Source organism: Staurois parvus, unplaced genomic scaffold, assembly GCF_062004578.1.
Source record: "Staurois parvus isolate SC_StPar_1 unplaced genomic scaffold, SC_StPar_1.0 ptg001787l, whole genome shotgun sequence".
In the NCBI taxonomy this organism is placed as follows: Eukaryota; Metazoa; Chordata; class Amphibia; order Anura; family Ranidae; genus Staurois; species Staurois parvus.
Window position 1 is genome coordinate 1,441,322 of NW_028319583.1, and position 14,480 is coordinate 1,455,801.

Here is a 14,480-nt window from a genome sequence, read left to right on the forward strand (position 1 = left end):
GACCAAGGTAGACCGTCCAAATCAGGAGGCAACTGGGTCCTTCAGACGTTCCAAAGGAGAATTACTCCCGAGGCCCCAGAACGAATCATGGCGCTCCCCGGTTTCTGTCCTCCCCGTAATAGCCATCCAGACCCCCATCATACCAGTGAGGGTACCATACAACAACCATCCTCCTATCAGAATGGTCGGTAGCACCCCCACTGGACACTGATAAGAACAGATACTACACTTGATCTTAGCCAAAAGGCCGAGAAGCGAGGTAAAATCTACTTTTTTTTTTTTTTTTGGCTCGAGCTGTTCGAGGAGATGGTGGTGGAGGGCAAGATGCCTCCTTCGTTGAGGCAGGGAATGATCATGATCTTGTACAAGTGTAAGGGGGAGAGATGTGACTTGAAAAATAGGCGTCCCATCTCTCTCCTGAACGTGGACTACAAGATCCTCGCCAAAGTCCTGGCTAACAGGCTGAAGGCCGTCATCAGACAGATCATCCACCCAGATCAGACTTGCGGCATTCCTGGCCACAGGATTGCGGACAGCCTAGCGCTCGTCTGGGACACGGTCCAATACATCAAGGACCGCCGTGTGCGCGCGGCCCTGGTCAGTCTTGATCAGGAAAAGGCCTTTGACCGTGTCTCCCATGGGTTTATGTGCAGAGCCCTGCGCAGGTTTGGTCTTGGGGAAATATTTTGTCGGTATGTTGACCAGATGTATAACGACATTTGTAGTACGGTGCAGCTGAACGGCTGGAAAACTGACCCCTTCCTGGTCCTCCCCGGGGTCAGACAAGGCTGCCTTCTTTCACCTCTGCTTTTTGTTTGCTGTATAGAGCTCTTCGCCGAATGCATCAGACAGAATCCAGAGATCGGGGGAATCACCGCGCCGGGACCAGACAGAAGGGAAGTGAAGTGCTCGCTCTACATGGACGACGTGACGGTGTTCTGTGCCAACCAGCGCTCCATCGACCTGCTCGTCCAGACCTGCGAGGACTTCGGCCAAGCTTTGGGGGCAAAAGTCAACTGTGGGAAGTCGGAAGTCATGCTCTTCAGAAAGTGGTTCCTGCCTTCTTCTGCATCCATGCCCTTTGGCATCAAGACAGACTTCATGAAAATCCTGGGAGTTTGGTTTGGTGCCGAGGGCGCAGCCCTGAAGTCTTGGGAGGAGAGACTGTCAAAGATGAGGCAAAAGTTTGGACTTTGGAGCCTCAGAGACCTCACCATCGAAGGGAAGACACTGGTACTCCGCAGCGAGATTCTCCCTGTGTTGCAGTACCTCGCCCAGGCCTGGCCCCCACGGGTCAACACCTGTAAGGACATCACCAGGGCGGTGTTTCACTTCATCTGGGGCTCCAAGATGGACAGAGTGAAGCGGGCAGTCATGTTCAAGGAACCCCTCAAGGGCGGTAAGGGCGTGCCCGATATCGCCACCCAACTGAGGGTGTTCTTTGCCTGCAACTGCATCAGCAGAACTTTGCCCAAAAGGATTATGGACTCTGGCGGGAATGCAATGTCACGCTTCTTCCTGTTGCCTCTCTGGAGGTCCCTCGGATGGGACAATTGGGACAGTTCCATCCCCTACAACTGGGACACTCCTTGGTACTACCTGGATACCTTCAAGTTTATCAAGCAGCAGGGGCTACAGGGAGTCAAGCCTGACTTGTGGAAGCCAAAGATCATTTACAAGCTCATCAGAGCAAGTGACATTTTGGAGTCGGTTCCAGGCCTGCCTTCAGACACCTGCAAGGTGGTCTGGAGGAATGTTTCTTCAAACATCCTCACCAACAGGCACAAGGACCTGGCATGGATGGCAATCCAAGGGGGGTTGCCTCTCAGGACATTTATGCATGCCAGGAACCTGAGCAGATACAGACACTGCCCCTTCTGCATCATCCACGAGGAAACGGCTCATCACGTTTTCTGGGAGTGCTCTTTTGCTCAGGACCTGTTGAGGGCCCTGGAACCTGAACTCAAGGACTTTGTGCCACAGACAGCCATCACACACTTTGGGGTGTTGAATGGACTTTTCTGTGGAACTTTTTCTCTGGAGGACATTGACAGCGCCTGGCGGGTGCTGTGTTGTTTTAAGGACGCTTTATGGTGCGCCAGGAAGCGCCTCATCCACCAGCGGTAGAGCATGTCCATTGAGGACTGCCGCAGACTGATCCTCAGTCTGCTCAGAGACTATACCTTGATGGACTTTAAGGACGAAGAGGACGTCTGAAGATCTCCCCTTCCCCCTACTCCCCCTTGCGTGTCTTTGTCCCTTCAAAAAAGCTTCGGGCCTGTGACCCCCCTTTCTTCCCCCCCCCCCCCCCTCACACCCGATGCTTATTGTATATTGTAATAATCGTATCTTGCATGACTTTTTAACGGTAGGAAATGTTCTTTGTCTTAGGATGCTATGGTCTCGAGGTAAGCTGCGTTATGCATGACGTGTTGGTCTGGGGATTCGTCCGCCACGCACATCACGTCAGGCATCCTACCGCTGAGTGAATGTATTTATTGAATGTATTTATCGTATGCCTGGAACTATATTGCAATGTGGTGCGCTGCATCGCAGTATAGGGTGAGATGTACCCCGATAACGAGTATCATGTTTTTTTATACTTCTGTAATAAAGTATCTTTTTCAATCAAAAATAGATGGCAGACTTTTCCAGAGTGTAGTACTTCATCTCAGCCACTAGATGTCAGACTTTTCCTGAGTGTAGTACTCCTCACAGCCAATAGATGTCAGACTTTTCCTGAGTGTACTACTTCATCTCATCCAATAGATGGCAGACTTTTCCTGAGTGTAGTACTCCTCACATCCAATGGCAGACTTTTTCTGAGTGTAGTACTCCTCACATCCAATAGATGGCAGACTTTTCCTGCGTGTTGTACTTCATCTCAGCCACTAGAGGTCAGACTTTTCCTGAGTGTAGTACTTCATCTCAGCCAATAGATGGCAGACTTTTCCTGAGTGTAGTACTCCTCACAGCCAATAGATGTCAGACTTTTCCTGAGTGTAGTACTTCATCTCAGCCACTAGATGTCAGACTTTTCCTGAGTGTAGTACTTCATCTCATCCAATAGATGGCAGACTTTTCCTGAGTGTAGTATTCCTCACATCCAATAGATGGCAGACTTTTCTTGCATGTAGTACTTCATCTCAGCCACTAGAGGTCAGACTTTTCCTGAGTGTAGTACTTCATCTCAGCCACTAGATGTCAGACTTTTCCTGAGTGTAGTACTCCTCACATCCAATAGATGGCAGACTTTTCCTGCGTGTAGTACTTCATCTCATCCAATAGATGGCAGACTTTTCCTGAGTGTAGTACTTCATCTCAGCCAATAGATGGCAGACTTTTCCTGAGTGTAGTACTTCATCTCATCCAATAGATGGCAGACTTTTCCTGCATGTAGTACTCCTCACAGCCAATAGATGGCAGACTTTTCCTGCGTGTAGTACTTCATCTCAGCCACTAGATGTCAGACTTTTCCTGAGTGTAGTACTTCATCTCAGCCAATAGATGGCAGACTTTTCCTGAGTGTAGTACTCCTCACATCCAATAGATGGCAGACTTTTCCTGCGTGTAGTACTTCATCTCAGCCACTAGAGGTCAGACTTTTCCTGAGTGTAGTACTCTTCACAGCCAATAGATGGCAAACTTTTCCTGAGTGTAGTACTTCATTTCAGCCACTAGATGTCAGACTTTTCCTGAGTGTAGTACTTCATCTCAGCCACTAGATGGCTGACTTTTCCTGAGTGTAGTACTTCATCTCAGCCACTAGAGGTCATCCAATTGCAAAAAACCATGATCACCCTAATTTGCATCTCTCTTTTTTATTTTTAGCTAGCACCAACTAGGATACTTTTTTTTTTTTTTTTTAACTCCGCAAACGTGCAAACTACAACGAAAAACCTGTAAGTGATCACAAAAAAAGTGCAAGTGCGAACACCACACGAAAAAGTGCACTTAGGGGTGTGTTTGTCCTACCCCCGGAGGGGTTGAACCGTTACCCTGATCCCCCGGGGCACGAAGCTCCTGACAGGGACAAGGTTCCCATTTGGTCCTCCTGGCCAAAAGGCCTGGTGGACCACCGTTCCTTATGCCCAGCCGAAGCTGGACATCCAGTACTAGGCAAGGGGGCTCTCCCGAAGAGAAAACACCCTAGGGATCAGGGGAGGAAGGAACCAAAAGGCCACACATCCTCCCCCTAGACTTCAGGGTAGGCCCGAGGACCCACACCCTCCATCCGTGAAAAACACACACAAAAGTAAAGTAAAAAGTGACAAGACGTGGGAGTGCATAATAAATAGAAAATAGAAATGTGCACAGACCAGGCCCTGAGGCCTGTAGCAAAAATTGCCCTGGACTTAGCCAAAAGGCCTGGTCCTTAGGGCGCTGTGCAAAAAGATGTGTAAAAACCGTGGCCGAGTGTCATCTTCACACCGTGGGGTCCCACACCCAAGTGTTACTAGTGACACCCCTGAGCGCGTCTTCCCCAGGGGGCACTGAGTTTGCGGACTTTTTGCCTCCCCAGCCCCTGGCCAGACCAAGGTAGCATGTTCAGATCAGGAGGTACTGGGTCTTTCCAGTCTTCCCAGAGGAATTACTCCCAAGGCCCTAGAACGAATCATGGCACTCCCTGGTTTCTGTCCCTCTACTAGCCTTCCGGACCCCCATCATACCAGTGAGGGTACTATACAACAGCCATCCCCGCAAAGCTAGAATGGCCGGGAGCACCCCCACTGGACACTGATAAGAACAGATACTACACTTGATCTTAGCCAAAAGGCCGAGAAGCGATGCTAGGATACTTTTTTGATTGAAAAGATACTTTTATTACAGAAGCATCAAAAACAACATGATATGTGTAATCGGGGTACATCTCACCCTGTACTGCGACGCAGCGCACCACATAGCAATACAGTTCCAGGCATACAATAAATACATTCAGAAATAAATACATTCGCTCAGCGGTATGATGCCTGACGTGATGTGCATGGAGGACGGATCTCCAGACCACGTCATGCATAACGCCGCTTACCCCAAAAACCGTAGCATCCTAATACACAATACTTTTTACTAATGTCACAAAATCATGCAAAAACGAAAAACCAAACGTTACAGTCTACAATAGGCATCGGGGTGTGTGGGGGGGGGGGGGGGGAAGGGGGAAAAAAGGGGGAAGCACAGGCCCGAAGCTTTATTGAAAGGACAAAGACACGCAAGGGGGAGTAGGGGGAAGGGGGAATCTCCCTTTGTCTGCCATCTATTGGCTGTGAGGAGTACTACACTCAGGAAAAGTCTGCCATCTATTGGATGAGATGAAGTACTACACGCAGGAAAAGTCTGACAACTATTGGCTGAGATGAAGTACTACACTCAGGAAAAGTCTGCCATCTATTGGATGAGATGAAGTACTACACGCAGGAAAAGGATCGCTTCTCGGCCTTTTGGCTAAGATCAAGTGTAGTATCGACCTTGCCTTTAGGGGTGTCCCGGCTTCCAGCTAGGACGTTGAGAAACACTTGTATCTATCCAAGCCATTTGGTCTGTGTGGGGTACCCTCTTCTCGGCCTTGTAGGATCGTCGGTTAAATCCGGCTTCACCTACTTGCTGCTATTGGGTTTGAGGCTTAGCCCCCACACAGAACGAGTTTGTGATCTTCCCCCCCCCTTGTTCACTCTGCGTTACTACCTCCGGGCAGTAGACGCTCAATAGCCTTTTCAAAGGCTAAGCAAGCGAGAGTGAAGCCGCCGAGGAAGAAGAAGGAGAAGGAACCCGACCAAGATCCCTGGGAAGCCCTTCTGAACTCCTCTGCGCCAAGATGGGGAAGAAACAGACCGTGAAGAAGCCACAGAACGCCACCACCGCCAAGACCCCGGGAGAAGCCGCCTCCGCCTCCACCTCCACCCCAGACCGCCCCGGCCCTGCAGACGGTCTCCCTCCCTTGGAGCCCTGGATGAAGCAGACAGTCGTGCTGCGGCTGAAAGAGGTGGATGGCAGAATCCCGGAAATGACCCCGGAAGTCTTCGGCAAGAAGATGATACTCGAGCAGGGATTTAGCAAGGCAGAGACCCTGTCGGTGCAGTCCTTTGTGAGAGGTATGTTCCTGGTCACCTTTGTCTCACTACAGGTGTGCAGAAGGTACTGGGAGGCAGTGAAGACCGCTGGACCCGACTCCCTCTTCCGGAAGTTCGCTGCGAACTCTCCCATTCAAAGGGACGAAAGAAGGATCACGGTGTCCATGAGGAACCCTCACGTCCCCGGCAGAGACATCGCCACCTACCTCCAAAGGTTTTGTGTCGTGTTGAAGGACCCAGTCCGGATACTAGACACCAACGGCTTCTGGACTGGTAAGTGGGCTGTGTTTTGCAGGCTACTAAGAGATCGTCCCGCTGGAGATCTCCAACACCTGCAACAATGCTTCTCCCTGGGATCGTCATCAGGACTCCTACACTACCCGGACCTACCCCAGTCATGCCGCAAGTGCGGCCAGCCGGGGCACGAGGGTAAGGAATGCAGTGTGCTTTCTTGTAGGTTCTGTAGGTCTGCAGGTCACGAGACCAAGGATTGCCCAAGGTCCAGAACCTGCAACCTCTGTGGACGGTCCGAGCACGTCTACAGAGACTGCCCAGAAAGAAGCAGGACGTACGCCGGGGCCCTGAGCAAGGGCCCGGCCACCAAACCAGCGCCACAAAAGCCTCCAAAGGACCCGGGTAAGAGGAACCCCCCCCAGACCCCTGGTCCCCCTGCCCCTGGTCCCCCTGCCCCTGCCCCTGGCCCTCCCGCCCCTGGCCCCCCTGCCCCTGCCCCTGGCCCCCCCCCCCCTGGTCCCCCTGCCCCTGCCCCCCCTGCCCCTGGTCCCCCTGCCCCTGCCCCCCCTGCCCCTGGTCCCCCCGCCCCCGGCCCCCCTGCCCCTGGCCCCCCTGCCCCTGCCCCTGGTCCCTCTGTCCCGGCCTCCGGCCCCTCGGCCCCTGGTCCCCCTGCCCCTACCCCCCCTTGCCCCCCTGCCCCTGCCCCACCCCCCCCGGACCTGTCCTCCCAGGAGGACTTCCCGCCCCTCCCCCCTGTCACCCCTGTCAGCAACTCTGCGGCGGGGTACAGGAAGCGGAAGAAGGAGCAGGCCAGCCCGGCGGCGGAGGACATCTCCTCTGCCACCAAGCGGCCTGCCGTCCTCCAGAATGCCGCAGGCCCCGACCCCGTGGGGGAGGACCTCGACACGCTGGAGGAAGAAGAGGTGGAGGAAGAGATGGCTCTGACCCAGTCGGAACCAGATCTCTCCACCGACTTCAATGAGGTCCTCAACGAGGTCCTCAATCAGATTGGTCTGGGCCAGGACACCTGTCAGGCTGCAGAGGTCACAGAGGTCGCCCCCCCTCCCCAGGGGAGGTAAGCACAGCCCCTGCCGACTAACCCCTTCATCTCTTTCCCATGATGGCTGAGATATCTATCTTTTCCATTAATGTGAGGAGCATAAAGGACGTGTCTAGGAGGCAGACTGTGCTGACCTTTCTTTCCACACAGCAGAGTGATGTGTACATGCTTCAGGAGTGCGCACTTCCCCCTCTGAGGAGGTACACTCATTTGTCCTCCCAGTGGACCCATGGTCCCTCCTACTGGTCTGGGGGTGGCGATTGCAAGTCCGCAGGGGTCGCGGTTCTTATCAGGGGAGGACGTTTCACTGTTGACTCCGTCCATGAGCTCGTCTGTGGCCGCCTTCTGGTCATAGATGGTTCGTGGGCGGGGGAGCCCGTTAGGCTCATCAACGTGTACGCCCCCCCGGAGAAGAACGCGCGGCTGGAACTTTTCCAAACCCTGCGGACGCAACTCGCCACAACGAGAACAGTAGTAATCGGCGGTGATTTTAACTGTCCGATAGAGGAGGATGGGCGCAGCTCCAGCATGTACGCAAAACTCGACGCCACCTCGAAGCTGCTCCGGGAGATGATTGCAGAGGCCTCCCTGCAAGACGCAGTGGGATCCGTGGGGCGCGGTTCCGTGAACTACTCATGGAGCCGCCCCGATGGATCTGTGCGCTCCAGGATTGACTTTGTGCTCACCTCCAGGGCAGTCAGGCACCGCGGGTTCTCCATGGTTCCCTGCTTTTTCTCTGACCACAGGGCCATTCACTTTCAAGGTGATCTGGGAGAGGGCTTTGCCCCGGGCCCAGGCTCCTGGAAGCTGAATTGCACCCTGCTGGGCGATGAGGAACTGCTAGCGGAGCTCAGGGAAATCTACGGTGCCTGGCGAGAGGAGAAGTCTTTCTTTCCTAAGGTCAGCGACTGGTGGGAGTTCGTGAAAGTCAAGCTGCGCAGCTTCTTTCAGGCCAGGGGACGCCAGCAAGTGTGTGCCAGGAGGAAGGAACTCAGGAGGCTGCAGCGTCAGCTGCAGTCCCTGCAGGACCTTCATCACTGTGGCTGGGACGTGAGGCAAGACCTGGAGGACACCAAGAAGTGCTTGAAAAAGCACTTTGAGGAAGAATCCAGGCACATTGTCTTCCGTGCCAAGGTGGAGCATCTCGAGAAAGGTGAGAAGTGTAACTCTTTCTTTTTCAGGAAACTCCACTCAGGACACACACCCCTGTCGGAGCTGCGTGACAAGACTGGAACACTCCAGAAGGGGAAGGAGGCCGTGATGGAAGTGGTCAGCGACTACTACTCCGACCTCTACTCCCCTAAAGAAACAAACTCGGAAGCGGCCGACAGGTTCTTGTCAGGTATCTCTAACACTATTGATCCTGCAGGTTTGTCGGCCACCAACGCCCCCTTGACGTTGGAGGAGCTGCACTCTGCCGCTAAATCCTTTAGGCAAGGCAGGACCCCGGGCTGCGACGGTCTCCCAGCGGAGCTCTATGTAGCGCTGTGGGATCTCGTGGGCCCGGACCTGCTCGAGCTGTACGAGGAGATGGTGGTGGAGGGCAAGATGCCTCCTTCGTTGAGGGAGGGGATGATCACGATCCTGTACAAGCGTAAGGGGGAGAGATGTGACTTGAAAAATTGGCGTCCCATCTCTCTTCTGAACGTGGACTACAAGATCCTCGCCAAGGTCATGGCGAACAGACTGAAGGCTGTCATCGGACAGATCATCAACCCGGATCAGACTTGTGGCATTCCTGGCCGCAGGATTGCGGACAGCCTAGCGCTTGTCCGGGACACGGTCCAATACATCAAGGACCGCCGTGTGCACGCGGCCCTGGTCAGTCTTGATCAGGAGAAGGCCTTTGACCGTGTCTCCCATGGGTTTATGTGCAGAGCCCTGCGCAGGTTTGGTCTCGGGGAAATGTTTTGTTCATATGTTGACATCATGTATAATGACATCTGTAGTTCCGTGCAGGTGAACGGCTGGAAGACTGACCCCTTCCCGGTTCTCTCCGGGGTCAGACAAGGCTGTCCTCTCTCACCTCTGCTTTTTGTTTGCTGTATAGAGCTCTTCGCCGAATGCATCAGACGGAATCCAGAGATCGGGGGAATCACCGCACCGGGACCAGACAGACGGGAAGTGAAGTGCTCGCTCTACATGGACGACGTGACGGTGTTCTGTGCCAACCAGCGCTCCATCGACCTGCTCGTCCAGACCTGCGAGGACTTCGGCCAAGCTTCGGGGGCAAAGGTCAACTGCGGGAAGTCGGAAGTCATGCTCTTCGGAAAGTGGTTCCTGCCTTCTTCTGCATCCATGCCCTTTGGCATCAAGACAGACTTCATGAAGATTTTGGGAGTTTGGTTTGGTGCCGAGGGCGCAGCCCTGAAGTCTTGGGAGGAGAGACTGGCCAAGATGCGCCAAAAGTTTGGACTCTGGAGCCTCAGAGACCTCACCATCGAAGGGAAGACACTGGTACTCCGCAGCGAGATTCTCCCTGTGTTGCAGTACCTCGCCCAGGCCTGGCCCCCCCGGGTCAACACCTGCAAGGCCATCACCAGGGCGGTGTTTCACTTCATCTGGGGCTCCAAGATGGACAGAGTGAAGCGGGCAGTCATGTTCAAGGAACCCCTCAAGGGCGGTAAGGGCGTGCCCGACATCGCCACCCAGCTGAGGGTGTTCTTTGCTTGCAACTGCGTCCGCAGAACTTTGCCAAGACGGACTACGGACTCTGGCGGGAACGCAATGTCTCGCTTCTTCCTGTTGCCTCTCTGGAGGTCCCTGGGGTGGGACACTTGGGATAGTTCCATCCCCTACAACTGGGACACCCCTTGGTTCTACTTGGATACCTTCAAGTTCATCAGGGAGCAAGGGCTGCAGGGAGTCAAGCCGGACTTGTGGAAGCCAAAGACGATCTACAAGCTCATCCGAGCCAGCGACATTTTGGAGTCGGTTCCAGGCCTGCCTTCAGACACCTGCAAGGTGGTCTGGAGGAATGTTTCTTCCAACATCCTCACCAACAGGCACAAAGACCTGGCATGGATGGCTATCCAGGGGGGACTGCCTCTCAGGACATTTATGCATGCCAGGAACCTGAGCAGATACAGACACTGCCCCTTCTGCATCATCCATGAGGAAACGTCTCACCACGTTTTCTGGGAGTGCTCATTTGCTCAGGCCCTGTTGGGGGCCCTGGAACCTGAACTCAAGGACTTTGTGCCACAGACAGCCATCACTCACTTTGGGGTGTTGAATGGACTATTCTGTGGAACTTTTTCTTTGGAGGACATTGACGGCGCCTGGCGGGTGCTGTGCTGTTTTAAGGACGCTTTATGGTGCGCCAGAAAGCGCCTCATCCACCAGCGGGAGAGGATGTCCATTGAGGACTGCCGCAGACTGACCCTCAGTCTGCTCAGAGACTATTCCTTGTTGGACTTTAAGGAGGAAGAGGACGTCTGAAGATTTCCCCCTTCCCCCTACTCCCCCTTGCGTGTCTTTGTCCCTTCAATAAAGCTTCGGGCCTGTGTTTCCCCCTTCCCCCCCCCCACACACCCGATGCCTATTGTTGATAGTGTTTTTCAGTTATCGTTTTCGTGCATGACATAGTGACTAGGAAATGTATATCGTATTAGGATGCTACAGTTTTTGGGGTAAGCGGCGTCATGCATGACGTGGTGATCCGGGGGTTCACCCTCTGTGCACATCACGTCAGGCATCATACCGCTGAGCGAATGTATTTATTTGCCTGAATGTATTTATCGTATGTTTGGAACTGTATTGCTATGTGGTGCGCTGCGTCGCAGTACAGGGTGAGATGTACCCCGATTACACGTAACATGTTGTTTTTGATGCTTCTGCAATAAAAGTATCTTTTCAATCAAAAAACTATTGGCTGTGAGGAGTACTACATGCAGGAAAAGTGTGCTATCTATTGGATGAGATGAAGTACTACACTCAGGAAAAGTCTGCATCTATTGGCTGAGATGAAGTACTACACTCAGGAAAAGTCTGACATCTAGTGGCTGTGAGGAGTACTACACTCAGGAAAAGTCTGACAACTATTGGCTGTGAGGAGTACTACATGCAGGAAAAGTGTGCTATCTATTGGATGAGATGAAGTACTACACGCAGGAAAAGTCTGACATCTAGTGGCTGTGAGGAGTACTACACTTAGGAAAAGTCTGACATCTAGTGGCTGTGAGGAGTACTACACTTAGGAAAAGTCTGACATCTGGAACTTTAGGGAGAGTGTTCTGATCCAATTGCAAAGGACCATGGTCACCCTAATTTGCATCTCTTTTATTTTTAGCTAGCACCAATTAGGATACCTTTTTACCATACTAATTAATGTTAATGAATCTCAATCAATCAATAACAATCTCTATCTCTCATTTTTAGCTAGCACAAATTGGGATACTTTTTGACCATACTGGTTAATATCTCTCCCTCCCCCTCTCTCCCTCCCTCTCTCTCCCTCCCTCTCTCTCCCTCCCTCTCTCATACTTTTTGACCATACTGGTCTATACAGCACTTTGGGAACATCCAACTTCTTTTGCAATTACCTTTTGAGGCTTTCCCTCCTTATGGAGGGTGTCAATGATGGTTTTCTGCACAACTGTAAGGGCAGCAGTCTTTCCCATGATTGTCATTCCTACTGAACCAGACTGAGAGACCATTTAAAGGCTCAGGAACCCTTTGCAGGTGTTATGGCTTAATGAGCTGATTAGAGTGGGACACTTTGAGCCGAGATTATTCCACCTTTTCACAATATTCTCATTTTCTGAGATTGTGGATTTGGGGTTTTCATGAGCTGTAAGCAATAATCATCACAATGATGACAAATCACGGCTGGAACTATCTTGCTTTGCATGTAATGAGTCTATCTCATATATTAGTTTCTTCTTTTAAGTTGCTGCACTGAAATAAATTAACTTTTGCACGATATTCTAATTTTTCGAATTTCACATGCAGCTGAGACCCAGTAAGTGCACTTTCCTCGGACCGGTTGTTCCCTACTTTATTGAGACCAGGGTTCGGTAAATTCTTCCAAACCCTTCCATGCCCCAACATTAAAAAAAAATACAATTTAATGATACATATATGGGATACAAAATATATATGAAAACACTGTAAGACTCTGGATGGGGGTGGACATCTTCGGATGGGGGTTTTGGAGGGGTTCCTCTGCAGCAGACTTGATAACCCTGTAGGGGATGAAGATTCTGGGGGGAGCTTGGGGCAACTATGGGTGATTGGGATCTCTAGACAAAGCTGGGAGTCTAGACAAAGCTGAGGACTCTCTAGGGACATGGTAGGAGACTGGAGGGCACTATGGGGGTTGGGGGGTACTGTGGGACACTATTGGAGGATGGGGGCACTTTAGGGGTCTGAGGCTTTTCCTCAGTCTCCCCTCCCCCCCAAGTGATCAGACTGGAACATTGTAACACGTTCACAAGATGAAAGCCTACAGCAGGGGGCTGATCTGTGTCAAGCAGAAACTTCGCCTGGATGTCAGAACAAAGCAATTTAGTCACAATGAAGCTTTCATCGTCTGCTTTATTGTAGACATTGGAAGAGTTGAATGTATTCATCCTATATATAAATATATATATATATTTTTTTGTAAGTTGATTTTCAATGCCGATGAATGACCCGGGGAGAATGTAAGACAGATCTGCAGCATTGTTTGGGCTCCGGAGTCTGTCACATTTCCAAATTACTACAATTAAGGTGTCTGTCGGCCCCTCCTCCCTCGCCAGGGACTCCACTAGATTTCTCTGTCTGCCAAACAACAGCCAGGAAAAAAGAGGAGAGCAGAGGAAATTGAAGCTAAAATAGACAATCAGGGGCAGACTAACAACATATGGGGCAATAGGGTATCATGGGGCCCCTGTGTCCTTGTCACAATCAAAGCACACCCAAAAAAGCCTATAAAAAGGTACCAGGGGAATTTCATGGGGCCCCCTACTGATCTTGGGCACTCGGGCAGTCCACCCCTGTAGACAATGTATAATTTCCAGGGATGTCTCTGGACCTGAATTCATCATGGTGGGAAAAATGGAAGGTCTTACCTCCAGTGCTCAGTAATGTATCCGTGTAACCAGGGGCGTCCCTAGGGTTGGTGTCACCCAGTGCGATAACACTGGGTGACACCCCCTCCGACGATCCCCGCAGGATGGTTTCGGATCTGCAGATTGAGCATAATGGATTGGAGCCCAATCCATTATGCTCCCCAATCCGCAGATCCCATCCATCCTATGGGGATCGTCGGCATGCAACCTATACGGGGTGACACCGAACCCGCTTCACGAAAAGGTTAGTTGTAAAGAAAGCTAACGATCCCCGCAGAATGGATCGGATCTGCGGATTGAGCATAATGGATCGAAGTCCAATCCATTATGCTCCCCAATCCGCAGATCCAATACACCAAACTCACTCCATGAAAAGGTAAGTTGTAAAGAAAGCCGATGATCCCTGCAGGATGGATCGGATCCATCCTGCGGAGATCGTCAGCTTGCGTTACAACTTACCTTTTCGTGGAGAGGGTCCAGTGTCACCCTGTGCGGTAGGTGTCACCTGGTGCAGCGCGCACCCCCCCTGCACCTGCCTCAGGACACCACTGCGTGTAACACTTCCAGGCACTGACCACCAATGTAAGGGACATTCTTCCCACTGACCCCCAATGTAAGGGGCATTCTTCCCACTGATCACCAATGTAAGGGACATTCTTCCCACTGATCACCAATGTAAGGGACATTCTTCCCACTGACCACCAATGTAAGGGACATTCTTCCCACTGATCACCAATGTAAGGGACATTCTTCCCACTGACCACCAATGTAAGGGACATTCTTCCCACTGATCACCAATGTAAGGGACATTCTTCCCACTGATCACCAATGTGAGGGACATTCTTCCCACTGATCACCAATGTAAGGGACATTCTTCCCACTGATCACCAATGTAAGGAACATTCTTCCCACTGACCCCCAATGTAAGGGGCATTCTTCCCACTGACCCCCAATGTAAGGGGCATTCTTCCCACTGACCACCAATGTAAGGGACATTCTTCCCACTGACCACCAATGTAAGGGACATTCTTCCCACTGATCACCAATGTAAGGGACATTCTTCCC

The 14,480-nt window shown here is 51.9% G+C and overlaps 3 pseudogenes; 1 reads left to right on the forward strand and 2 right to left on the reverse strand.

Annotated features, from left to right (window-relative positions):
- Positions 1-146: 146 nt before the first annotated feature.
- On the reverse strand, positions 147-259 carry LOC149434290 (U2 spliceosomal RNA; annotated as a pseudogene).
- A 4,414-nt stretch (positions 260-4,673) lies between these two features.
- On the reverse strand, positions 4,674-4,789 carry LOC149434291 (U2 spliceosomal RNA; annotated as a pseudogene).
- Positions 4,790-5,422: 633 nt separating this feature from the next.
- Positions 5,423-5,555, forward strand: LOC149434292 (U2 spliceosomal RNA; annotated as a pseudogene).
- Positions 5,556-14,480: the final 8,925 nt, after the last annotated feature.